General features: G+C 39.2%; 1 pseudogene across 1 annotated transcript in view; it reads right to left on the bottom strand.

Moving 5' to 3' along the window:
* LOC308649468 (kinesin-like protein KIF2A) overlaps nt 1–24,434 on the bottom strand; it is an 83,863-nt pseudogene extending 59,429 nt beyond the window's left edge. Inside the window, exon 1 of the transcript in view lies at nt 24,318–24,434. The product of the transcript in view is annotated as a kinesin-like protein KIF2A (transcript). The remainder of the gene's footprint in view (nt 1–24,317) is intronic.
* Nucleotides 24,435–25,528: the final 1,094 nt, after the last annotated feature.

Below are 25,528 nucleotides of genomic sequence, written 5' to 3'. Positions count from 1 at the left end.
GTTTAGCATATATAGCTTTTACAATGTTGAGGTAAGTTCCTGTTATCCCTAGTTTTTCTAGTGTTTTGAACATAAAGGGATGCTGTACTTTGTCAAATGCTTTTTCTGCATCTATCGTGATGATCATATGGTTCTTGTCTTTAAGTCTGTTGATGTGGTGAATAGCATTTATTGATTTCCGTATATTGAACCAGCCTTGCATCCCAGGGATGAATCCTACTTGATCATGGTGCACAAGTTTTTTGATATGTTTTTGTATTCGATTCGCCAGAATTTTATTGAGAATTTTTGCATCCAAGTTCATTAGAGATATTGGTCTGTAGTTTTCTTTCTTTGAAGTGTCTTTGTCTGGTTTTGGGATCAGAGTGATGTTGGCCTCATAGAATGAATTTGGAAGAGCTCCTTCTTTTTCTATTTCTTGAAATAGCTTGAAAAGTATTGGTATTAATTCTTCTTTGAAGGTTTTGTAGAACTCCGCTGTATACCCATCCGGTCCAGGGCTTTTCTTGGTTGGTAGTCTTTTGATGGCTTCTTCTATTTTTTCCTTTGTTATTGGTCTGTTTAAATTCTGTGTGTCTTCCTGTCTCAATCTGGGCAGATCATATGCCTTAAGAAATTTATCGATATCTTCACTATCTTCTATTTAATTGGAATATAGGTTTTCAAAATACTTTCTAGGACTAAGATGGCGGCCAGCGAGGAAACAGCACTGTCAGTGCCTCGGCTGTAACGGGATCAGAAAGAATACACCCACAGGCGTCCTACTGAGAAACCTCTAGCAAAATTCAGCTGAAAGGAGACCTGCCTGGAACTAGTAAGTTTAATTGGAGGTGGCAGCGTGTCCCAGACGCCTGAATCTCGGCAACTCAGAGCTGGGACACAGTCCCGCCGGCTGCCGCCAAAAGGCTGCAGCCCACACGTTGCGGTAAACAGAGGAGCAGGCGCTGTCTGCCTGGTCCCACGCAGGCGGCTCTGGGAACCGGCCCCAGCCGCTGTTTGCAGCGACCTTGGGGGCGGGCGCTACCTGCCTGGACGCATGCCGGAGGCTCGGTGAACCGGCCTTGGCCGCTGGTTGCAGCGACCTTGGGAGCGGGCGCTTCCTGCTTGGACCCAAGCCGGCGGCTCTGGGAAACAGCCCGGCCGCTGGTTGCAGCGACCTAGGGGGCGGACGCTACATGCCTGGACCCACGCCGCGGCTCGGTGAACCAGCCCCGGCCGCGGGTTGCAGCGACCTTGGGGGTGGGCGCTACCTGCCTGTACCCACGCCGGCGGCTCTGGGAACCGGCCCCTGCCGCTGCCCATACGTTGCAGTGATAGTGGGAGCGGGCGCGGCCTGCCTGGACTCACGCTGGCGGCTCTGTGAACCTCCGCCAACAGCTGCTCACACGTTGCAGCCAGCTTAGGAGCGGGCGATGTCTGCCTGGGCCCCCGCCCATTGGGCTCTGTGAGTGGTCGTCAGCTGCCGCCAAACGCCCGCTGCCCACACGTTGCAGCGACAGTGGGGACGGGCGCTGCCTGCCTGAGCCCGAGCCCGTCCAGCTCTGTAAATTGACACCAGCCGCAGACAGGCGGCCGCTGCCCACATGCTGCAGTGAGTGGGGGAGAGGGCACTGCCTGCCTGGCTCCAGCAGGCCCAGATCTGTGAGGCCCCTCTGGCGGTGCTGGGCTCCAGACGACCACATCCAAACTGCCAGCCCAGCGCCACAAACGACCCCCGCCGGGCTCGGCAGTAGGCCCCGCCCACAGGGCGAACAGCAGGAGTGGAGACCCGCCCAGTCCGGGTGGAAGATCTGCTGCACAGAGATTGAATCCCGACCACTGAGAGGAGGAACTTGGCCCGGTGGCCACAGCGCCATCTACTGGAAGAACAGTTAATCGCACTCTAGGACTGCATTTATAAATATTTTTTTTTCTTGTTATTTTTTTTTATTTTATTTTATTTTTTATCTTTATTTCTTTTTTATTATTTTTTTATTTTTTTATTATTATTATTATTTTTTTTATTGTTGCTGTCTTTTTAAATGAGATTTTTAATCCATTTTATCTTATCTTATTTTATTCCATTTTTAAACTTCATCTCTCATTTCTATTATTATTATTTGTCCTTAAATTCTCTTTAATTCTCTATCCTTTTCTCTCTTTCCTTCTGTTCCTCTGTCTTTACATTTCTTTTCAATTTTCTTATTCCCTCTTCCTTGAATTCTACCTGCTTACTCTCATTCTCTTTAGTGACCTCCTCCCTTCCCTTCTAATACCTTTCATCCCAAGCATCAAATAAATTTATAGGAGTAAACAATAGCTCAACAGTCAAACAGAACAAGAAGCAACATGAGCAGCTTCAAAAGGCAAGGAAGAAAAGGAGTACAAACAATGCAGGATAGCCTAAATATTCAGGAGGACCTAGAGTCATCAGAAAAATGGTCATACAAAGAGCTCAAGGAACACCTTAGACAGATGGAACGGAACCTTAAAGAGGATATGAGACAGCAAATTCAAGCAGCGAAAGAACACATTGAGAATGTATTACATAAACAGATAAAAGAAGAAGTTAAGCATCTGTATCAGGAGATAGAGATTATAAAAAAGAATCAAACGATAATCTTAGAAGTGAAGGAAACTATAAACCAAATTAAAAACTCAAATGAGAGTATCACTAATAGAATGGAGCAAGTAGAAGCCAGAACTTCAGATAATGAAGACAAAATATATCATCTTGAAAAGAGTCTAGCCAACATTGATAGGACGGTTAAAAACCACGAGAGAAACATCCAAGAGTTATGGGACAACATAAAAAAACCAAATTTAAGAGTGATCGGGATAGAGGAAGGGATAGAGAGTCAAACCAAGGGAATGAGTAACCTGCTAAAAGAAATAATTACAGAAAACTTTCCAGAAATAAAAAAGGAAACAGATATACAAATTGAAGATGCATACAGGACACCGAGCACACAAAATCACAGTAGACCAACGCCAAGACACATTGTTATGAAGATATCAAATATACAGAACAAAGAGAAAATATTAAAAGCTGCAAGAGAAAAGAGACAGATTACATTCAGGGGTAAACAAATAAGATTAACAACGGATTTTTCATCACAGACGCTGAAAGCGAGAAGATCCTGGAACAACATATTTCAAACACTGAAAGACAATGGATGCCAACCAAGAATTCTGTATCCAGCAAAATTAAGCTTCAGGTACGACAACGAAATAAAAATCTTTCATGATAAACAAAAGCTAAAAGAATTTGTAGCCAGAAAACCAGCATTGCAAAGCATCTTGAACAAAACACTACACGAGGAAGAAGTGAATAACAATAACCAAAGCCAACAATGGGAAGTACCTCAATAAGGACAGATGGTGGGGGGAAAGCTAACCATGGAGAAACAAACTAAACTATATAAAAAAAAAAAGAGATAAATAATCAAACATGGCTGGAAGTACAAAATATACATCAATAGTAACTCTAAATGTTAATGGTTTAAACTCTCCAATAAAGCGACATAGGCTGGTAACATGGATTAAAAAAACAAATCCAACAATATGCTGCCTCCAGGAGACACATCTGACTGGAAAAGACGTACACAGGCTGAAGGTGAAAGGTTGGGAAAAAATATATCATGCACACGGACCTCGCAAGCAAGCAGGCGTGGCCATCCTCATATCTAATAAAATCGACTTCAAGACTAAATCAATCCAAAGGGATAAGGAAGGACATTATATACTGTTAAAAGGAACCATTCACCAACAATTATCAATATTTATGCACCAAATAATTGTGCTGCGACGTTCATAAAACAAATTCTCCTCAAGTTCAAGAATCAAATAGACCACAACACAATAATTATGGGTGACTTCAACACACCTCTCTCACCATTGGACAGATCCTCCAAACAAAAGTTGAATAAAGAAAGTATAGAACTCAATATCACAATTAATAACCTAGACTTAACTGACATATATAGAATATATCAACCATCTTCTAGTGTATATACGTTTTTCTCAGCAGCACATGGATCCTTCTCAAAAATAGACCATATATTATGCCATAGGGCAACCCTTAGTAAATATAAAGGTGTGGAGATAATACCATGCACTTTATCCGACCATAGTGGAATGAAACTGGTAATTAATGATAAAAGAAGGAAGGGAAAATCCTATATCACATGGAAAATGAACAATATGTTACTTAATGATCAATGGGTTACAGAAGACATAAAGGAGGAAATCAAAAAATTCTTAGAGATAAATGATAACACAGATACAACATATCGAAATCTATGGGACACAATGAAAGCAGTTTTAAGAGGGAAATTCATCTCCTGGAGGTCATTCCTCAGAAAAAAGAAAAACCAACAAATAAATGAACTCACACTTCATCTCAAAGCCCTAGAAAAGGAAGAACAAAACAACAACAAATGCAGCAAAAGGCAAGAAATAATTAAAATCAGAGCAGAAATCAATGAAATTGAAACAAAAGAAACTATTGAAAAAATTAACAAAACTAAAAGTTGGTTCTTCGAAAAAATAAATAAGATTGACAGACCCTTAGCCATGCTAACGAAGAGAAGAAGAGAGAGAACTCAAATCACTAACATACGGGATGAAAAAGGCAATATCACAACAGATGCTACAGAAATACAGAAGATAATTAGAAATTATTTTGAAAACCTATATTCCTATAAAATTGAGGATAGTGAGGACATCGATAAATTTCTTAAGACATATGATTTGCCCAAACTGAGTCAGGAGGATACACACAATTTGAACAGACCAATATCAATGGATGAAATTGAAGAAGCCATCAAAAGACTACCAACCAAGAAAAGCCCAGGACCGGATGGGTATACAGCGGAGTTTTACAAAACCTTTAAAGAAGAATTAATACCAATACTTTTCAAGTTATTCCAGGAAATAGAAAAAGAGGGAGCTCTTCCGAACTCATTCTATGAGGCAAACATCACCCTGATTCCGAAACCAGACAAAGACACCTCAAAGAAAGAAAACTACAGACCAATATCTCTGATGAACCTAGATGCAAAAATCCTCAATATAATAATGGCAAATCGGATACAAAGACACATTAAAAAAATTGTGCACCATGATCAAGTAGGATTCATTCCTGGGATGCAAGGATGGTTCAATATACGGAAATCAATAAATGTTATCCACCATATAAATAGACTTAAAGATAAGAACCATATGATCATCTCAATAGATGCAGAAAAAGCATTTGACAAAGTACAGCATCCCTTTATGTTCAAAACATTAGAAAAAATAGGGATAACGGGAACTTACCTCAACATTGTAAAAGCTATTTATGCTAAGCCTCAGGCTAGCATCATTCTGAATGGAGAAAAATTGAAGGCATTCCCTCTAAAATCTGGAACAAGACAAGGATGCCCGCTCTCACCACTTCTGTTCAACATAGTTCTAGAAACACTGGCCAGAGCAATTAGACAGACGAAAGAAATTAAAGGCATAAAAATTGGAAAAGAAGAACTTAAATTATCACTATTTGCAGATGACATGATTCTATACCTAGAAGACCCAAAAGGGTCTACAAAAAAACTACTAGAACTAATAAATGAATTCAGCAAAGTGGCAGGATATAAAATCAACACACATAAATCAAAGGCATTTCTGTATATCAGCAACAAAACTTCTGAAACGGAAATGAGGAAAAACACCCCATTCACAATATCCTCAAAAAAAATAAAATACTTGGGAATCAACCTAACAAAAGAGGTGAAAGACCTACACAATGAAAACTACAGAACCCTAAAGAAAGAAATAGAAGAGGATCTTAGAAGATGGAAAAATATACCCTGTTCATGGATAGGCAGAACTAACATCATCAAAATGGCGATATTACCAAAAGTTCTCTATAGGTTTAATGCAATGCCAATCAAAATCCCAATGGCACTTCTTGTAGAAATAGATAAAGCAATCATGAAATTCATATGGAAAAATAAAAGACCCAGAATAGCAAAAGCAATACTAAGCAGGAAGAGTGAATCAGGCGGTATTGCAATACCAGACTTCAAACTATATTACAGAGCAATAGTAACAAAAACAGCATGGTACTGGTACCAAAACCGGCGGGTGGACCAATGGTACAGAATAGAGGACACAGAGACTAACCCACAAAGTTACAACTACCTTATATTTGATAAAGGGGCTAAAAGCAAGCAATGGAGGAAGGATAGCATCTTCAACAAATGGTGTTGGGAAAACTGGAAATCCATATGCAACAAAATGAAACTAAACCCTCTCCTCTCACCATGTACAAAAGTTAACTCAAAATGGATCAAAGACCTTGATATCAAAACAGAGACTCTGCGTATGATAGAAGAAAAAGTTGGCTCCGATCTACATATTGTAGGGTCAGGCCCCAAATTCCTTAATAGGACACCCATAGCACAAGAGTTAATAACAAGAATCAACAATTGGGACTTACTTAAACTAAAAAGTTTTTTCTCAGCAAGAGAAACAATAAGAGAGGTAAATAGGGAGCCTACATCCTGGGAACAAATTTTTACTCCTCACACTTCAGATAGAGCCCTAATATCCAGAGTATACAAAGAACTCAAAAAATTAGACAACAAGATAACAAATAACCCAATCAACAAATGGGCCAAGGACCTAAACAGACACTTCTCAGAGGAGGACATACAATCAATCAACAAGTACATGAAAAAATGCTCACCATCTCTAGCAGTCAGAGAAATGCAAATCAAAACCACCCTAAGATACCATCTCACTCCAGTAAGATTGGCAGCCATTATGAAGTCAAACAACAACAAATGCTGGAGAGGATGTGGGGAAAGTGTACTCTTGTACATTGCTGGTGGGACTGCAAATTGGTTCGGCCACTTTGGAAAGCAGTATGGAGATTCCTGGGACAGCTGGGAATGGAACCACCATTTGACCCTGCTATTGCCCTTCTCGGACTATTCCCTGAAGACCTAAAAGGAGCGTACTACAGGGATACTGCCACATCAATGTTCATAGCAGCACAATTCACAATAGCTAGACTGTGGAAACAACCCAGATGCCCTTCAATGGATGAATGGATTAAAAAATGTGGCATCTATACACCATGGAGTATTACGCAGCACTAAAAAATGACAAAATCATGGAATTCGCAGGGAAATGGATGGCACTAGAGCAGATTATGCTTAGTGAAGCTAGCCAATCCCTAAAAAACAAATACAAAATGACTTCTTTGATATAATGAGAGCAATTAAGATTAGAGAAGGGAGGAAGAGCAGGAAGAAAAGACTAGCAATAAACAGAGACATGAAGGGGGAGGGAAAGGGAAAGAAAATGGGAATTACATGGAATTGGAGGGAGAGCCGCATTGTTATACAAAAATACATATAAGAGGCTGTGAGGGGAATGGGAAAATAAATAAGGAGAGAAATAAATTACAGTGGATGGGGTAGATAGAGAGGATGGGAGGGGAGGGGAGGGGAGGGGGGATAGTATAGGATAGGAAAGGTAGCAGAATACAACAGTTACTAATATGGCATTTTGTAAAAATGGGGATATGTAACTGATATGATTTTGAAATCTGCGTTGGGGGTAAAAATGGGAGCTCATAACTCACTCAAAGCTTATGTAAGAAATATGCTATGTCAAGAGCTTTGTAATGTTTTGAACAACCAATAAAAAAAAAAACAAAAAAAAAAACAAAATACTTTCTAATTATCTTCTGTATTTCTGTAGTGTCTGTTGTGATATTGCCTTTTTCATCCTGTATGTTGGTAATTTGAGTTCTCTCTCTTCTTCTCTTCATTAGAATGGCTAAGGGCCTGTCTATCTTATTTATTTTTTCAAAGAACCAACTTTTAGCTTTATCAATTTTTTCAATGGTTTTTTTTGTTTCAATTTCGTTGATTTCTGCTCTAATTTTAATTATTTCTTGTCTTCTACTACATTTGCTGTTGTTTTGCTCTTCCTTTTCTAGGTTTTTGAGGTGTTTTGTGAGTTCATTTATTTGTTTGTTATTTCTTTTTTTGAGGAAAGAACTCCAAGAAATGAATTTTCCTCTTAAAACTGCTTTCATTGTGTCCCATAGATTCCGGTATGTTGTGTCTGTATTATCATTTGTCTCTAAGAATTTTTTCATCTCCTCCTTTATGTCTCCTGTAACCCATTGATCATTCAGTAACATATTGTTCATTTTCCATGTGATGTAGGATTTTCCCTTCCTTCTTTTATCATTGATTTCCGGTTTCATTCCATTGTGATCAGATATGGTGCATGGTATTATCTCCACGCCTTTATATTTACTAAGCGTTGCCTTATGGCATAATATATGGTCTATCTTTGAGTAGGATCCATGTGCTGCTGAGAGGAACGTGTATCCACTTGATGATGGTTGATATATTCTATATATGTCGGTTAAGTCTAGGTTATTGATTGTGCTGTTGAGTTCTATAGTTTCTTTATTCAGTTTTTGTCTAGAGGATCTGTCTAATGGCGAGAGCGGTGTGTTGAAGTCACCCATAATTATTGTGTTGTGGTCTATTTGACTCTTGAACTTGAGGAGAGTTTGTTTTATGAACGTTGCAGCTCCACTGTTTTGTGCATACAAATTGATAATTGTTATGTCTTGTTGGTGGATGGTTCTTTTAACAGGATATAGTGTCCTTCTTTATCCTTCTTGATTAACTTAGGTTTAAAGTTGATTTTATTCGATATGAGTATGGCCACTCCTGCTTGCTTCCGAGGGCCATGTGAGTGGTATGATTTTTCCCAACCTTTTACCTTCAGCCTGTGTATGTCTTTTCCTATCATATGAGTCTCTTGAAGGCAGCATATTGTTGGATTTGTTTTTTTGATCCAGGTTACTAGCCTATGTCTCTTGATTGGTGAGTTTAGGCCATTAACATTTAAGGTTACAATTGAGATATGATTTGTACTTCCAGTCATGCTTCTTTATTTATTTATTTTAGTTTGGGTAGTTTTATTTTTTGGTTATTTTCCTCCCCCTTTACTGAGATACCTCCTGCTGTTAGTTTTGGGCACTATTTTTCAATTCCTCTTCTTGTAGTATTTTGCTCAAAATGCTTTGCAGTGCTGGTTTTCTTGCTGCAAATTCTTTTAGCTTTTGTTTATCGTGAAAGATTTTAATTTCATTGTCAAATCTGAAGCTTAATTTTGCTGGATACAGTATTCTTGGTTGGAATCCATTATTTTTCAGTGTTTGAAATACATTGTTCCAGGATCTTCTCGCTTTCAAAGTCTGTGATGAGAAATCAGTCATTAACCTAATTGGTTTACCCCTGAATGTAATCTGCCTCTTTTCTCTCGTAGCTTTTAATATTCTCTCCTTGTTCTGTACGTTGGCTATCTTCATAATTATATGTCTTGGAGTTGGTCTATTATGGTTTTGAATGTTTGGGGTCCTGTAGGCTTCCAGGATTTGGCAATCCATTTCATCTTTCATCTCTGGGAAGTTTTCTAGAATTATTTCATTTAATATGCTGTCCATTCCTTTGGTTTGAGTCTCTGTGCCTTCTTCTATCCCAATGACCCTCAAATTTGTTTTTTTTTATGACATCCCATATCTCTTGAATAGATTGCTCGTGGGATTTAAGCATCTTTTCTGTGTTGACTATATTCTTTTCAAGTTGATAAACCTTGTCTTCATTATCTGATGTTCTGACTTCTACTTGATCAAGTCTGTTTGTAATATTCTCGTTTTGAGTTTTTAATTTGGTTTATAGTTTCCTGCAATTCTAGGATTATTGTTTGATTTTTTTTAAGATCTCTATCTCCTGGTAGAGCTCATTCTTTGCCATTTGAATTTGTTTGTTTAATTCGTTTTCAAAATATACTTTTATTGCTTGGACTTGCTGTCTCATGTCTTCCCTAATATTCCTTTCCATTTGAGTTAGGTAGGCCTTGAGTTCATTCCCTATCCCTGCTTCTGATGTTTCTATGTCCTCCTGTAGAATTAAGTTGTCCTGTATTGTTTGTACTCCTTTTTTCCCTTGTTTTCTCATGTTGTCCACGTTACTTTCCAGCTCTATTTGATTGCCATGTTTCTGCTCTCTTCTATAGGTTTGTTTTGGTTCTGTATTACTCTGTTGTTTCTTCTTTGGGTTGTTAAACTGTGCCTGCTAACGTGGATTCTGCTGGGAAGGAATTCCGACGGCTGAGCTCCAGTGACATCACTACTCTGCTATGACGGGCCCCAGGCTCCTTGCTGGGGTGTCCTAATGGGGCTGTGTGACTGGACTGTCTCTGTTTGGTTTCAGCTCCCCGTCGAGGCAGATGGGCTCTCTCCAGCCACCCAGTATCTCAGGCAGTGGGCGGGTGAACGGTCGCCGGCGGGGGAGTGGACTTCAGCCGCCCAGTCGCGCGGGCAGCAGGCCGGCTGTCGCTGGTGGGCGGGCGATCTCTAGGCACCCCGTCCTGCGGTCGGTAGCCGGCGGGTGGGCGTTCTCCTACCGCCCAGTTACGCGGGCAGTGGGTGAACTGTCACCGGCGGGCCTGCGGTTTCCAGCCACCCAGTCGCGAGGGCCTAGCCTCTAGTCCCCTAGTGTCTCCTGCTAGTCTTGGTTTCTCCTGCTAGACCAGATTTCCCCTGAGTGATGGCTCTCGGCAGTTCAAACTGTACTCTGGACCTGCCGTTTGTTGGGTGTGGAGGGTGTCTATTGGGGACCCCGGCACTCTATTGTTTTGTTCCCGTTGTGGGGGATAGAACTGTACTGCTTCCTTCCCCCTCTGAAATCCCGTACTCAACCCAGGGGTCAGTGCGGGCTCATCCAGCAGGATTCCACAGAATTGCAGCCACTTTTCTCCCTGCTTGCTAATTAATTACTTCTCTGCGGCGCCCAGCCTTCTGTAGCCATGGGGAAGGCCGGGCGAATCAGTCAGCCCGGATCCCCGGGGTTGCACAATTGGCTATTGGGATCCCTGGCACTCTATCGTTTTGATTTTTTCTGCTTTCCCCTCCCCCAGCGCTGGCTAGACAGGTTTCATTTTGGCTGCTGATGGGAGGGGGAGTTGAAGGTCAGGTGTCTCTAGTTTTCCCCTAGTCTTTATGTGGGCTCACTCTGATACTCCCTCCCCCGGAAAGCCTAGGAGAGCCTAGCAGACACTGACCTGTTTTATTGTTGCAGTCTGTCGGAGAGTGGCGGTGGATACTTCAGCTCTCCAAGATGGTGGCCGCTGATTCAGGCATTTTTTTTTTTTTAACAACAGTCATGAATTCACTGCTAAATATTTACTCCTCCATTTCATAGTCAAGGTTCTACTTGATTTCCAGGAACATCTTTTGGTTCTTTTCCCCAGATTGTCATATTGCTCATGTTCATCTCTGAGGGTTCTGCACTGTTGAAAAACCATGAGAATTATCAGATAACTACTTGACAAGGGTTTTTCCCCCACCTTCTCCCCTTGTTTCTTGACCTATACATTCTAGTTTTAGAAGAAACAACATTTATTTGCTATGGAGTCATATATATTCTCATAAATGTTGCTGCTGGCTCCATAGTTATTTCTCATTGGAGGGGTTGGTTCATGATAATGATAACATATTAAAAATCAATAGCAGGGCTGAGGTTGTGGCTCAGTGGTAGAGCACTCACCTAGCACATGCGAGGCCCTGGGTTCAATCCTCAGCACCATGTAAAAATAAATAAATAAAATAAAGGTATTGTGTCCAGCTACAACTATAAAATATATATATATATATATATATATATATATATATATATATATATATATATAGCAACAGCAGAGAATCTGTGGGGAATTAACTCATTTCCTTGATTTTTATTATAAATAAGTTTCTTGGTTAACAGTCACGATGTCCAAGATACTATTAGGATATGTAAGGTGTTTAGGAAGCTCATAGGTGAGGGGGCAAGATAACAAGTTATACTGTGAATATGTGTGTGTGTCCTATGGAAGAAAAATAGCTACTTCTTTTCATTATAAAGAGGTGCAGTATAATAAGTACATGAGTAGTTTTGTAACCTTTCAAAATTTGATACTACATGGAGGGTGGCTCATGGCTCCTTGCTGCTTCTGGAACATTCTTCTGTTAAAAACAAAGTCAGATTAGCTTCAGTTAAGACCGTGGTACTAAGCCCATGATAAAGATTTAATCATGCATACATCCTCTATTTTCATGAGACCTTTGGGAAAATCCTGGGCTATTTGGGAATAAGAGTGATCTGAAACTCAGAGACAAGCTATCGTTTCCTCATTTACAAGCCTTTTGGCAGGGCCAGCCTTTCGATTACACCTTCACATGGGATACAAATATCTCAAACTCTGGATCCATTCGAAGAGGTCCCCTGCATATTCCTTCTTCACATCTTGTCACCAATGCTCTATCATGCTGCTTTGTCCATAGATTTTCAGAACAGCTCCAAAGTGAGGCATCAACCTCACTGCAATGAAGTTCTGCTTTAAACCAGCAGTTTTTGTGTTTTTTTTTTTTTCAGAATTACCTAAAAAACTAAGGTGATAGGTTTTCATGCTTGTCAACTCACAGAGCGTACTCTCCAAGTACCACAGATGACTTCGACAGTGGGTGACTGCACTTCTATACAATTACTAGCTGTGGCAACTACTTGCTTGTGTTCCTTATTGAGCTTCGAAAGCCTGTTCAGGCCTGGCCCATACAGACCTCCATTCATGGACAGCTGGGACATACCATTATGGCCTATGCTCAGGATTCATCAGACCCAACAAGCAAGTCAGAAACTGTTTCTCTGAAGAGAGAGATACTAGCCAAAGGGAATATTGTTTCACTTTAAAACTCTAGATCCCTAAGCTGTAGCTCTTTTCTCAGAGCTTATTGTAAGTGTCGTAAATAATTCCAATCTACACAGACATTTTAAGCACCGTAATATCTGCTGTGTCAAAAAGGTGACAGTATAGACCAGTAGGCAGTGTTTCCATATATGCTATAAATGGTTCATAGCAAAGCATTCAGATGTGATTTATATTGCCTTCAAAATTATGAATAGGCTCAGTCTTCCTCTCTCCCTCCTTTTCTCTGTTTTTCTTTTGTATAGAAGGTGGATTAATTTTTAATTATTATTATTATTATTTTTAATTTTAGAGAAATCCTCCTGAAGCTAATTGTATTAGTTTTCTAAGATGCTGTGAAACATTACCCCAAATTTAGTGGTTTGAGTCAGCACATGTTAATTAGCTTACTATTTTGAAGTCAGAAGGATACCCCAGCCTTAGTAGGTAGACATCAGATGTGAGTACCAGTGTTCTTTCCTGCGGGTCAAGGGGTGCATCACATTCCCTCACCCCTTACAGCTTCCAGAGTTAGCTTGAACTACTTGGTTTCTAATCTTTTTCTTCATCTTCAATGACAGCAACATCACATCCCTCTGACTCTTCTTCCATCATCACATGTTTTTTCTAATTCAGTCAAAAAACTCACCGTGATTTCAGGTGTCCTGCTAGAATATCTTAGACAATCCCCTCCCCCATAAAGTTTCACACTCTTTGTCACATCTGCCAATTCCTTTTGCTATGGACTTCAGGATTAGAGTACAGATAACTTTGGAGGTTGGGAGGCAATATCTACCTTTTATACTGAAACGCTGATGGTGCTTACTTAAAGAGATAACCCATTCCAGATCTCAGATACCAAAAGCTGTCTCCTTCCTCTTTATTCAAAAGCTATTGCTCAATTTCCTTTTCAATTTTTTCGAGTCAACTTCCACTATCCAATATATTATTTTTTTATTAAATTAATCAGACTTAGATTTGTTTGTGTATCTGAGAAATTTATATTATGACTTGGGAAAGAATGCTAGGCTTGAAGGATGAAGCTCTTCATTAAGAAAAACTGGAAAAGTTTATAAAGTAGAATCAGCAGACAGGAAGCTGTGATTCACCATGGGTGGGTGGGTTGTAACAAACTGAGAGAGAGTGAGTCAAGCACTAACAGGAGTTAATGCCCCTAGACTCTGAGAGGAGGGCTGATAACCAGGGAGTATCAAAGCAGGGGTCCAGCACATTCAGCTTAGCCCACACCACGAACTGAGAATCAAGAGACATCTTCTGGAATAGTAAATTCCACAGCAACTTCAAAGATAACAATGGAGATTTAGAATAAGGTTGTTCTAGAAATTCCTGTCAAAGTCAAGGGGCAGAACAAGATCTCTAGTAATGAAAAACAAAAAGAAAGCAAATAAGGAACAGATTTCAGACACACAGTCAGTGAACAGGGCCCCAAACTTCTGGACTTTGCAGAGATGGGGATTATCCCACCAGGCACCAGGATAAGAAGCAGGATGTTTCATTACATGTGTGCCCAGAAGTGTTAATACAGAACCTGAAATAAACAGCTTCAACTCTAAGCTGAAAAGTTAGATACTATTTCAAAATATCCTGCTATTAGGATAAAGACTGTTAATATATTGACCTACTATTTTCTCAAGAACATTGAGTAGGGGATTGCAAATCACTGGTCTCTTATTAGGAATAATTCAAGGGTATATTAGATTAGAGAAGACATAAAGGCCTTCTTTCTAAAAACTTGGCATTCCCCCGGCACTATGGTAGGTGCTTTTTATTAAATAACTTTCTATGAATGATATTAATAAGTACTATGCTTATTTTAGTAGTGTATTTTACTATATAGACACAATTTCTGTTGGCAGAGCAATTCATCCTGTATCTATTGAAATGATAAGGCATAGGTATTACTTTTACTGATTTAGTGATTCCATGTTGTTTTACCTTCTAGTCAGTTCTGGCTTTGCTCTTAACTGTCCGCTTGGCCTGAGATAGTTTTCCTAGCTGTTTTGGATTTCATTTTTCACATCTTTATTCAATAAATACATATGACACATCATGAAAAAGTATGCAAAGATAAAAAAAATCTCCTACCTCCGTGACCTAGACAAATGAGATTTAGTTTAAAAACGGATTAATTTCTAAATGAAGGCATAGAAGGGAAGCTAAGAATGTATGGGTGAAAGAGAGGAGTGGGGAAGGTGGGCTGTTCCCCAAGATCTTCAGTGTGTGAGGTACCATATCTGAGTCTGTTGGATATGAAGTGGGTTGGGTAGAATAGGAAGCTTGGGGGCCTGGGAAGACTTGGTGCCATCTAGGACAATACATGCTCAGATGCAGTTACTGCCCAACTGTGAGAAATATGTGCTCTGCTAGATGAGATTGTGAAAACTAGTTTTGAAAACAATACAAAACAAAATAAACAAGAAAGAAAGAAAGAAAGAGAGAGAAGAAAAGTTGTTTAGATAGCCATCCTTCTCTCTGAGAACACACCATGTGTATCTTCTCAAGTTATAAACTCCAAAAGACAGCAGACACTAGACACTGACATCCCTTTTGACATTCATCAAGAATGCAAGTAATAATAAATGTTGGCGAGAATATGGGAGAAAAGGTTCACTTATACATTGCTGGTGGGATGGTAAATTAGTGCAACCATGCTGGAAAGCAATGTGAGGACTCCTCAAAAAATTTGGAATGGAACCACTATTTAATCCAGTTATCCTACGCCTTGGTGTATATCCAAAGGAGTTAAAATCAGCATGCTATAGTGACAAAGTCACGTCAGTAATTATAGCTGCTCAATTCACAATAGCTAAGCTATGTAATCAATTTAGGTGCCCTTCAATAGATAAATGGGTAAAGGAAATATTGTATATGTGCAAAATGGAGTTGACTGAGCCATAAAAAAGAATGGCTTTATGACATTTGCCAGCAAATGGATGGATCTGGAGACTATCATGGTAAGTGAAGTAAGCCAGTCCTCCCCAAACCAATGTCCTCATGTCCTTCTTGTTAAAAGGTTAACTGCTCATGTAATTAAATTACTTATTTAATTTAAAGTTGAAATCTACCTTCCTGAAATTACTAATCTTATTCTTCTCTATTTTTTCACAATACCCTTAATCATCTAAAACTGTTATATAATTTATTTCTTTATCATGTGCACTGTTTATTGTCTTTCCTGAAATAGGGAAAAGGTCTGTAAAAACAGGATCTTTTTTTTCTTTCTATTTTCTCTATAGTAATACCTGATGCAGGACTAGTGCTCAATAATTAATCATTAAAGGAATGAACTACATAGGAGTTGAAAGTCAAAGACCATGGAGTATTTAAAGAAGAAACATATGAGAAAGGCAGAATCAGGGTAGGGGAGTAAGTAAATATCCCTGAATTTGGGATTATGACTTACCTGTTTTACCCAACCCACTTCTACATCACTGTAGAACAAGGTAGAACAATGTAAGATGAAAGGCAGGCCTTGGGTGCCTAAGAATTTTGGATTTAATGTCAACTCTGTGCTATGGTAAAGGGGATATCCAAAGAAAGACTTAAAATCGTGCTTTTAATAAGAAATTAAGAAATCCATATGCTTAAGCCAAACTTTCAGGCAGCAGTGTCAATTCAACCTTTCCAGAATTCTGAATGTTCTTGCAGATCTTGTTATATCAAAAGAAAAGAGACCTAAAGAAGTGTGGCCCAGAAGATGCTAGAAAAAAAAAGTCTATGTAAAAAAAGGATAGAGCATGTAGGCATACAATATCTTGGAGAAAATCTACAGTATAACAAATGCAAAAATGTAGCACCACTGAATGAAGAAATGGAGAAAAGATTTCACACAATGCAGACACTGATGGCCAGTGTAACAGGAATGAGAGATGGAGTGAGAAGGTTTGAAGATGTTTGACATTAATGCTACAACAAAACCTAGGAGGCAAATTTGATTAAAAATATTTTAAGGGCCATTTTTATTCTGTTTTGTCCTTTTGTTTTTCTGCCATGCTCACTGGGGAAAAAATGTCACTTTTCTTGTTCTGTGCGTTATTGGAATTATAAAGCCCTTATTCTTTTCATCCTCCTATTTATGCAACACAATACAAACTTTATGTAAGCACAAAAGATTCTCTCATTGATATAAATACTGTATTAACTGTTTTTTTAATTTTTTATTGATTATTTAAAGCATTACATAGCTCATGATATATCATCTTTCATACATTTGACTCAAATTGTGTTTTGAACTCCCATTTTCACCCCAAATACAGATTGCAGAATCACATCTGTTACATATTCACATTTTTACATAATGCCATATTAGTGACTATTGTATTCTGCTACCTTTCCTATCCCCTACTATCCCCCCTCCCCTCCCCTCCCCTCCCATCTTCCCTCTCTACCTCCCCTGCTGTATTAACTGGAAATAGCTGGATATAATCTAATAGATGGGTTAGTTGTGATTTCATAAATGGGCCAATGACCCTCTGAAATGTTAGGGACTATTTTGTGAGTATGTACATAGTGTTTCGAAGGAAGGGTGCATACTTCTCATTACGTTCTTAAAAGAACCCATGAAGCCCAACGTGTTAGTGGCTACTAGAATATCAACCGTCCCTGTTTTCTGGGACTGAGGTGTATCTTCAGATTTAGGGATTTCAATTATATAACTTGGAAATTTCTGGGCAAGCCAGGATAAGTTAGTCATCCCCATGACGATTCTAATCCTTTTATATATTTGGAAACTTACACTTAGAAGGGTGATATGAATTTACAAGGACTTCAAATTTACTGGAAAAGTTGGAACCTAACTTTAGGGTGACCTTCCTTCTCCATGTGAAGAGGTAATTCATGTGTTACAAGCTTTGCCTCTCTAAATTCTGCGATTTCTTCCTCTAAACTATCAAATGTGGAAATAGTTAACATCGTCAAAAACATACTTTCTATATTTCTCTAATTTATCTCTCTTAGAACATATGTATTCTATATATTCTCTGTATAAGTGTGGGGCTACAAATATTTAGGTGAAAATCTGGTAAAAATGAATAGACAATGAAATACCACGGAGCTTTATAATTCCAAGAAAACTTCAGCAAAGTTCTGATGCTGCTTAGTGTTTGAGATTCAGTCACTGACATACTGGTCTACTTTAAGGTTAATTAAATATGAACTACAAAATGCAGCCTCCATTCTGCTATTAAAAAGAGAATTAAAGTCTGACTTTGACTGGATTTCTTTGCAGAAACTAATTTTCAACTAAAACGTGAAATTTAGAGTAGGTTTAGGCACTGCGTAATTGATTGCTGTTGATGGTCTCATCTACAATGGCACCCTCTAAATCATGTTTATTGGGATATAGTCTACGTTTTTCAACATGTGGTTTTTATTCGTAGAGAGGCTGTATCATGATAAATATTATCTTAGAGTAGTAGTCTGGTTGTTAGGTTGATGCACATGTGACAGTACTGAGGTTTCAATTATCCACTTGCATCAATCAATCTTTTAGTTTTCAACACTGTTGCCTGCAGTAATGTCACAGCTTTTCTGTCAGACAGAAGAACTTTGCGGGAAATGTTATTCATTACAGCTGCAAATCTGTCACTGAGCCTGGCATGGCTTGTTAATGACAACATTTATTTCAAAGAGCCATGTTTCGCTTTGTTGCAGGAGAGTTGACTTTGTGATCGTAAAGTATAATGAAATGCCAAGAAGATGAAGTGAACAAAGTTTTCCAAAAATACACTAAAGTGGTCCAAATCTGTTTAGGGGGAAAAAAAGAAGAATACATTTACATTCCTATTTTTAGGTCTTTTCTTGCATTCACAAATGAACACCCTTGGAAACCAGAGGGCTGCATTTGGGTGGTGACAGAGATCTAAAGATTTTTCTTCTCCTCTGTTGAGATGAGATTTCAGCATGCACAAATTATTTAGCCAGGCTTGGACAAAACACAGAGAATGTTTATTAATGTTGTGTTTTCTTCTGAAAACCTCTGTGTAAGCTGAATAATATTTAATAGTTGTGCATAAGGAGCCAATGAAAACAATACTATTTGCTATTTATATGTGTTTTTTAAAAGGTTGTATAAAAAGAGGGATATGGATTATGAAAATGACTGATAGAGAAAAAGATGGAGAGTTATATCTCAATTCCAACTGAGAAAGTTAATTTCTGGTTTTGTCAAGACATAGATTGACATAAGTTGCATAGAAACAAAAAATAGCACTGGTGGTCATTAAGCTTCTGCTAGGCAGGTAGCTTGATGAAGAAGGCAATAATTCTTTGTGTTTTCTATCCAGGGATGACCCTTTATATCCAAGCTGGACATGTCACCTGTTTTGACCAATAGAATAGGATAAGCATAGTTGAACTGGTTTCAAGTGTGGGCCCCAGGAGGCCTTGCACATGTCCTCTTGCTCTTTGAACCCAGCCACAAGCTTGAGTGCTGATCTGTGAAAAGGCCATGTGGATTGAAGCTGAGCTGCAGTTCTGGCTACTTGTTCTTAGACCAACCAGCTCCATCCATCTTGGCAGCTGATCATGGAGCCCGGGTGAACTGAGTGTAGATCAGCATTCAGATCAGAACCACTGACTCACAAATTAACAGGTTAAATAAATGGTAGATATTTTAAGGCAGTAATTTTTTGGTTTATTATTCAGTTTCTTTATCTGGAAGATAAAGGTATTGGGCTGAATGATTTTTTTTTCAGTTTATTTCAAGCCCTGTATTTTGTATGTGAAAACCAAGATGAAAAGACTATAAAAAGATGTCAAGATTGTAGTCATTAAGAAAAAGATTGTAATCATGACAAAAACATTATGATCTCTTCATGAAAGTGAAAATATTGGTATGTACGTAGTTGCCATTGACTATTCTATCTGCTTTTCATCTTATTTCTGTGCATACCTTTCCTTATCACCCAGTTTCTAGAAACCTTTATTGGCTTCCCTATAATTAGAGCACAAATTATAAGCTTTTTATTTAGCAGGAGCTACAGAATATATCCCTTCTGAATAGGTCAATGTTTGAAGTCTCCTTCTGGCTTTGCTTTCTTTGGCATTGTCTTCAGGTATGACCTTCTAACTTTTATTTACCTGGTTAAAACTACTCCTTCTTCATAGGTCACTTGAAATGCCATCTCCTTAATAAAGTTCCTTCTAGGTGTTCTAGTTGGAGATATTTTTGACACTGATATTTTAATTGTGGCTTCTGTGGTAGCCACAATTAAATTAATAGCCACAATTAAGATATCCATGTCACAATATTTTTTATGGGTTGTTTCTTTTCTTAGATCATAAGTTCTTGAGTATCAGGGAAAGCAGATAATAGACACATATACTGTCCTAGAATTAAAAGATGCATCTTAATCACATGGAAGAAAAAGAAGGAATAACTGAAATTGAAATGCCTTTTAGATAAGATCCAAAATGCTTTATAAGTGCACTATGGATAACATTCTTTTACTACTTTTTTTCCCCAATGACTTTGGTTTGTCTTAAAATAAATACATTACTCAAGCTAAGAGTTGGGAAGAAAAATAACCATTTCTTAAAGGAGTAGTTCATTTAGTATAAATAGGTCATTCCCCAGGTCCTTAAACATGAAGAATTCTTCTTATAAGTAGAAAAAGGCAAAAGACTAAAAGAAATCTAAAGCAGCCTCATTGGTAGTAGCAACTGTATACATGCAAATAGGATGCCTTGAAGCCATTTAAACAGAAGATTATTATCAATCGATTTGTCATCTTCTAAGAGCTTGAGCTACTGAGATTCCTGAAGCTTTCCTTGTATAAAAAGTGGACAAGCTGCATAATTGTTGCTTGCTAATTTTCCTGGGAGAAAAACATGAACTCACTTTGTCTAGACATGCTGATTGTAATCCATCAAGCAATGATTAAAGAGTAATACTCTCCTTCATTATACAGAATGTTAAAGAGACCCTTGAATAACAATTAGAATGCTTGAAGCAGAGAACATAAAGGGTCTCATGCCATAATATATTTTCTGTGAAACAAAGGCTTTATGAGAACTCATACACAAAAGAAAAGTGATGATAAATTCTTCACTCTTAAGAAAAAGATAATGAAGCAACAATCATGTTGTAAGAATCTGGCTCTAAGGAATTTAAAACTAGATACCAAATAGTCCAATCTTGAGAAAAGTTTGATGCAAATATTTCAAGTAAAATCTTAATATAAAATTTCTCTATCATCTATATAACAAAACCTCATCTGGATTAACCATGCCATTAACTCTAATACTAACATTACAAGTTCTGTACTAATGCACAGATTTTTATGTAATTATTATCTCTGATTCTATTTGTATGACTTTTCCAGGTGTATTCTTTGATCTCCTCTGTTTGGCTTTACTCTCTTTAAAGAATAAAGTTTTTCTTGGCCTTTTGTTTTCATCAGATGATTGAATGTTCAATTCTAGTCAATAATTTATTGATTGGTGAATAAATGTTAAGGAATGTAAATTATTAGTTTCTATTATTCCCTATTTGCATAATTTATCATTTTATACAATTAAACTATCCCCACTGACCTTGCCTAAATTGCTCCTTCTCCATAAATATCTTCTCATATGCATCATGCCAATATTGATCCACATTAGTCCTTTCAACTCAAACCATTAGCCTTTTATGAATCTCTTTTGGCTATTAATTTTGTGCCAAATACCAAGTGTTGATAAAAAATATTCTTTTGTTTTCTTTCATCAGTCATTAATTTGCCAAATGATTTATCTTTTCCTTTTTTTAATAGTTTGGGAACTCTTTTGAGTGCAGGACATATCTTATTTAAGTACTTTTGAAGGTGCCTTTCTTAGTTCTTTCCATATTCCATAATTGGTGCTCATAAGACATCTATTGATTCTAAAAATAAGTAATAAAAGCTGATGTAAGAGTTTAAATTTTTATAACTCTCAGCTATGTGTACATCTGACAACTCCTGTCTAATTACCCCCTTCCTTCTGTCTTTGTAGGAATAGGTTTAAAATTACCTGTGTAGAATGAGAAATGCTTCTATTGCCCCAAATTAGCAGATACCTATTTAGAAGACCTAAAACATTCCAAGTAATGAATAAGATGGTTATAATATTAATGTAAATTAATGCAAATTAATTTCCATTAATGAAATTACTAATGGATTTAAAAAATTATAACATATTTTAGTGAATGATACTTTGGATTAAGGTTCTCAATGGCATCAGGAGTAAAAACTAGGATGAATGATTTGTTGAGTTTCCTCTGCATACACCTAAGAATCTGTTGGCTAATTCCATTGCCTCATATTTTAGTGTGCCTCACTTTAAGTCAGGGGACACACTCAGGATCTGACTGAATGACAGTTATCAACTGTCACCAGACCATAGTGAAAGTGAAGTATACTTGCTGCCAACTGTCAGTGCCAGATGCAATGGCAAATCGCTCTGCAGATTGCTGACAAATTTTATTGATATATCTACTGAAGAGCCTCAATAATTTACACTAATTGGGCATAGGCTAGCTTGAAAAGTGGGACATCTAAGGTACTTAGGAAATTTGTATAAGAAATACTATTTCTTGACTTTCAGGTTTCCAGAGTTGCACAAACTTGGTTAAAACCATCTGCAATGATGAGCAGATGAATGGTTTTTTAGCAAATTCTTCGTGGATATATAAACAAAAGGAGAATGAAGCTGGAGAAATTACCAGAACAATAGAAGTTTAAGTATTCAATAGGTTAAAACATTAGTTCATAAACAAAGATAAAATTCTTTAGAGATATGTCTATAACTCATTTTATAAGTTTGTTTTTAAAGAGCTCCCACATTTTTGACATGTGGAAGGCTAGATAAGTCACAACTAAATAGTAGCAGTATTAAAAACATGGAAAAGGACAACACAATAAAAATAGAGTCTTTCATTAAGAAATTTCATATGAACTTTAATATGAAATAGCAGTATCCTTCAAAATAAATGATGAGTTATGTTAACAGAAGAATGTTATCTTCTTCAATTTAGAAGAAGTAGTTTTAGTCTTGCCAGTATTAGCAGGATTTTGAACCCACACTATTGTGTCCAGTTTTTGACATCACAGTTTTGAAGAGATATTGGAAGATGAGCAGCCAGAGATGGCAGTAGGCCCACAGGAAAATGACTGGACAATGGAAAGCCAGGAAACCATAGCTTACAATGCAAACAATGTAGACGTCTCATCGAGGCCAGAATAAGTTTAGGACTAATATCTCAAACTCTCAAAAGGAAGAGTTGATTGGATATCTTACATTTGTCTCCATAATATAGAACCAGGGCAAATGAGTAAAAGTAAATGCTAGCCAGATACTAGCAAAATTTAAAGAACTTTACAACAACTTACATTATAAGATGCTTTGGGATATAGTGAACTGCCATTGGTGGAAGTAATTAAGGTAAGAACACTTTTGATATATGTTATGGTTTGGATATGAGGTGTCCCCCAAAAGATCACATGTGAGACAATGCAAGAAGGTTTGGAGAAGAAATTATTGGGTTATAGCCTTAAACTAATCAGTAAATTAAACCTTGATGGGGTTAACTGGTAATTGGAGGCAGCTAGGGTGTGGCTGGAGGAAGTGGTTCATTGGGGGCATGGCTATGGGGTATATACTTTGTATATGGAGAGTGGAGTCTCTTTCTTTCTCTCTCTGCTTCCTGATTATCATGCCACAAGCTTCCCTTTGCCACACTCTTCAGCTATGATATCCTGCCTCACCTCAAGCCTCTGAATTATAGAGCCTGTTGTCGAAGGATTGAGACCTCTGAAATGGTGAGCTCCAAATAAACTGTTCTTCCTCTACAATTTTTCTGGTAGGGTCCTTTTAGTCACAGAAGTGAAAACAAACTGACTAAAACAATATTAGAGGACTTTCAATCATTGAATCAATTTCATTTTTTATCTCTGAGATATTTATTATAATATTTTTAAAATTTATATTTGAAAATCAAACCGACATTTATTAAGCTTCTCTTCATCATGGACTGGTTTTCACTGCCCCTAAGATAGGAGCTTCTGGTGAGGAGAAGATGGTGGACTAGAGGAAGAGTGCATGTCCGTGCAGTTCCTCAACATTGGACCTAAGAGCAGGAAGATAGCTTCTCAGTGAGGTGGGTAATTGGGAGAATCTCACTGAAATTTAATATTGAACTGTAAAAACAAAACAAAACCCCCCATAGATTCAGAAATGGGAATATAAAAAAAAATAATTCATCAGAGAAGTTCCAGTTTGGGTGCCAAAGTGGCTGCTAGTGAAGGGGACTGAGAGGAACAGTGCAGACCAAAAAATAAAAAAAAATAAAAAATAAAAAATAAAAAAAGGGGGGGATCCAACATGGCCGCCGGCGAGGAAGCAGCGATTCCAATGTCTGCACATTAACGGGATCAGAAAGACCCATTGGAACAGCTGCAGTCTACCTACTGAGGAACTTCTAGCAAAATTCCGTTAAGAGGGGACCTGCTGGGAATTGGTAGGTTTATTAGAAGTGTCAGTTTGTCCCAGACAATTGCATCTTGGCCGGCCACGCGGGCACAGAGGTTCAGTCCTGCAGCCACCAGCCGCTTCTGCAAGCGGCCGGTGGCCCAGAGCGGTGCGGCCCGCCCGAACCTGCAGACGGCACTCGCCATCCGGCCGTCCCGGGGAGGCCCTGCTCTTGCTCTGCGAACGGCCACCCTGCCTGCTAGGCTCTGAGTCACGCGGCTGCAGCTGCCCGGCTCTACAGGCGGCCCCCCGGCGGGTGCAGAGGTCCAATCCCACAGCCACCAGCCGCTTCTGCAAGCGGCCGGCGGCCCGGAGCGGCGTGGCCTGCCTGAACCGGCAGACGGCACCCGCCAGCCCGGCCCTCCCGGGAGGCCCCACTCTCGCTCAGCGAACGGCCACCCCGCCCGCCCAGATCTTAGCCACGCGGCCGCAGCTGCCTGGCTCTACAGGCAGCCCCCGGCGGCCCGGCACAGCGAGAAGTGTCCCCGCTTGGCCCAGCAGACAGCCCGTGCCCTCCCAGCTCTACTAACAGCCCCGCCCACCCGGCGAACGGCTCCCCCCCTGAGATAGCGTGAAGGGAATCTAACCAACCCTTTACAAAATAGCGAACTGGGAACTAAAACCAGAGATTGTGTCAGACCAGAGACAAGCCAGTTCCACCCCTCCCTTCGGATACTCCAGCAAGGAGGCAGGGGCCGGCCATAGCAGAGAGGGGAAGTCACCAAAGTTCGGCCAAAGAGATTCCTTCCCAGCGGAATCTACTTTAGCAGGTGTGTGACTCCCACCCACATCAGATACAAACAACCGGGAAACTTCAAAAATCTCTCCGTGGGCGTGACCGTAAGGGCCAAAGGACTCTCAACCCCCAACTCCCCCTACTGCCAGTGACGTGGGCGTGACTGTAGGGGCAGAGGGAAGCAGAGAAGACTCCCCATCCCCATCAGCCATGAACTGAGAGGGTGTGATGGTAGGGGCGGAGGGCAACAGAGGACACTCCAGACCCATAACTCCTCCTACCGCCAGCAGAGTGGTTGTGACTGTAGGGGCTGAGGGAAGTAGAGGGGATCCTCGACCCCCAACTCCTATTACCACCAGCAGCGACACCAATGGTCTTAGCTGCCAGATTCCAAAGGTGTGCCCACCAAAGGGGTCCGGAAAAATTAAACAATTGACTCCCAGACTATAGCTCCACAGCACTGGGGCTTAGATGAATGATAGCGAGAGTGCTCAGTAGTTAGGG

This window comes from Spermophilus citellus (genome assembly GCF_964194105.1).
Source record: "Spermophilus citellus genome assembly, chromosome: 5".
Taxonomy (NCBI): Eukaryota; Metazoa; Chordata; class Mammalia; order Rodentia; family Sciuridae; genus Spermophilus; species Spermophilus citellus.
This window is presented reverse-complemented; position numbering and strand designations above follow the sequence as displayed.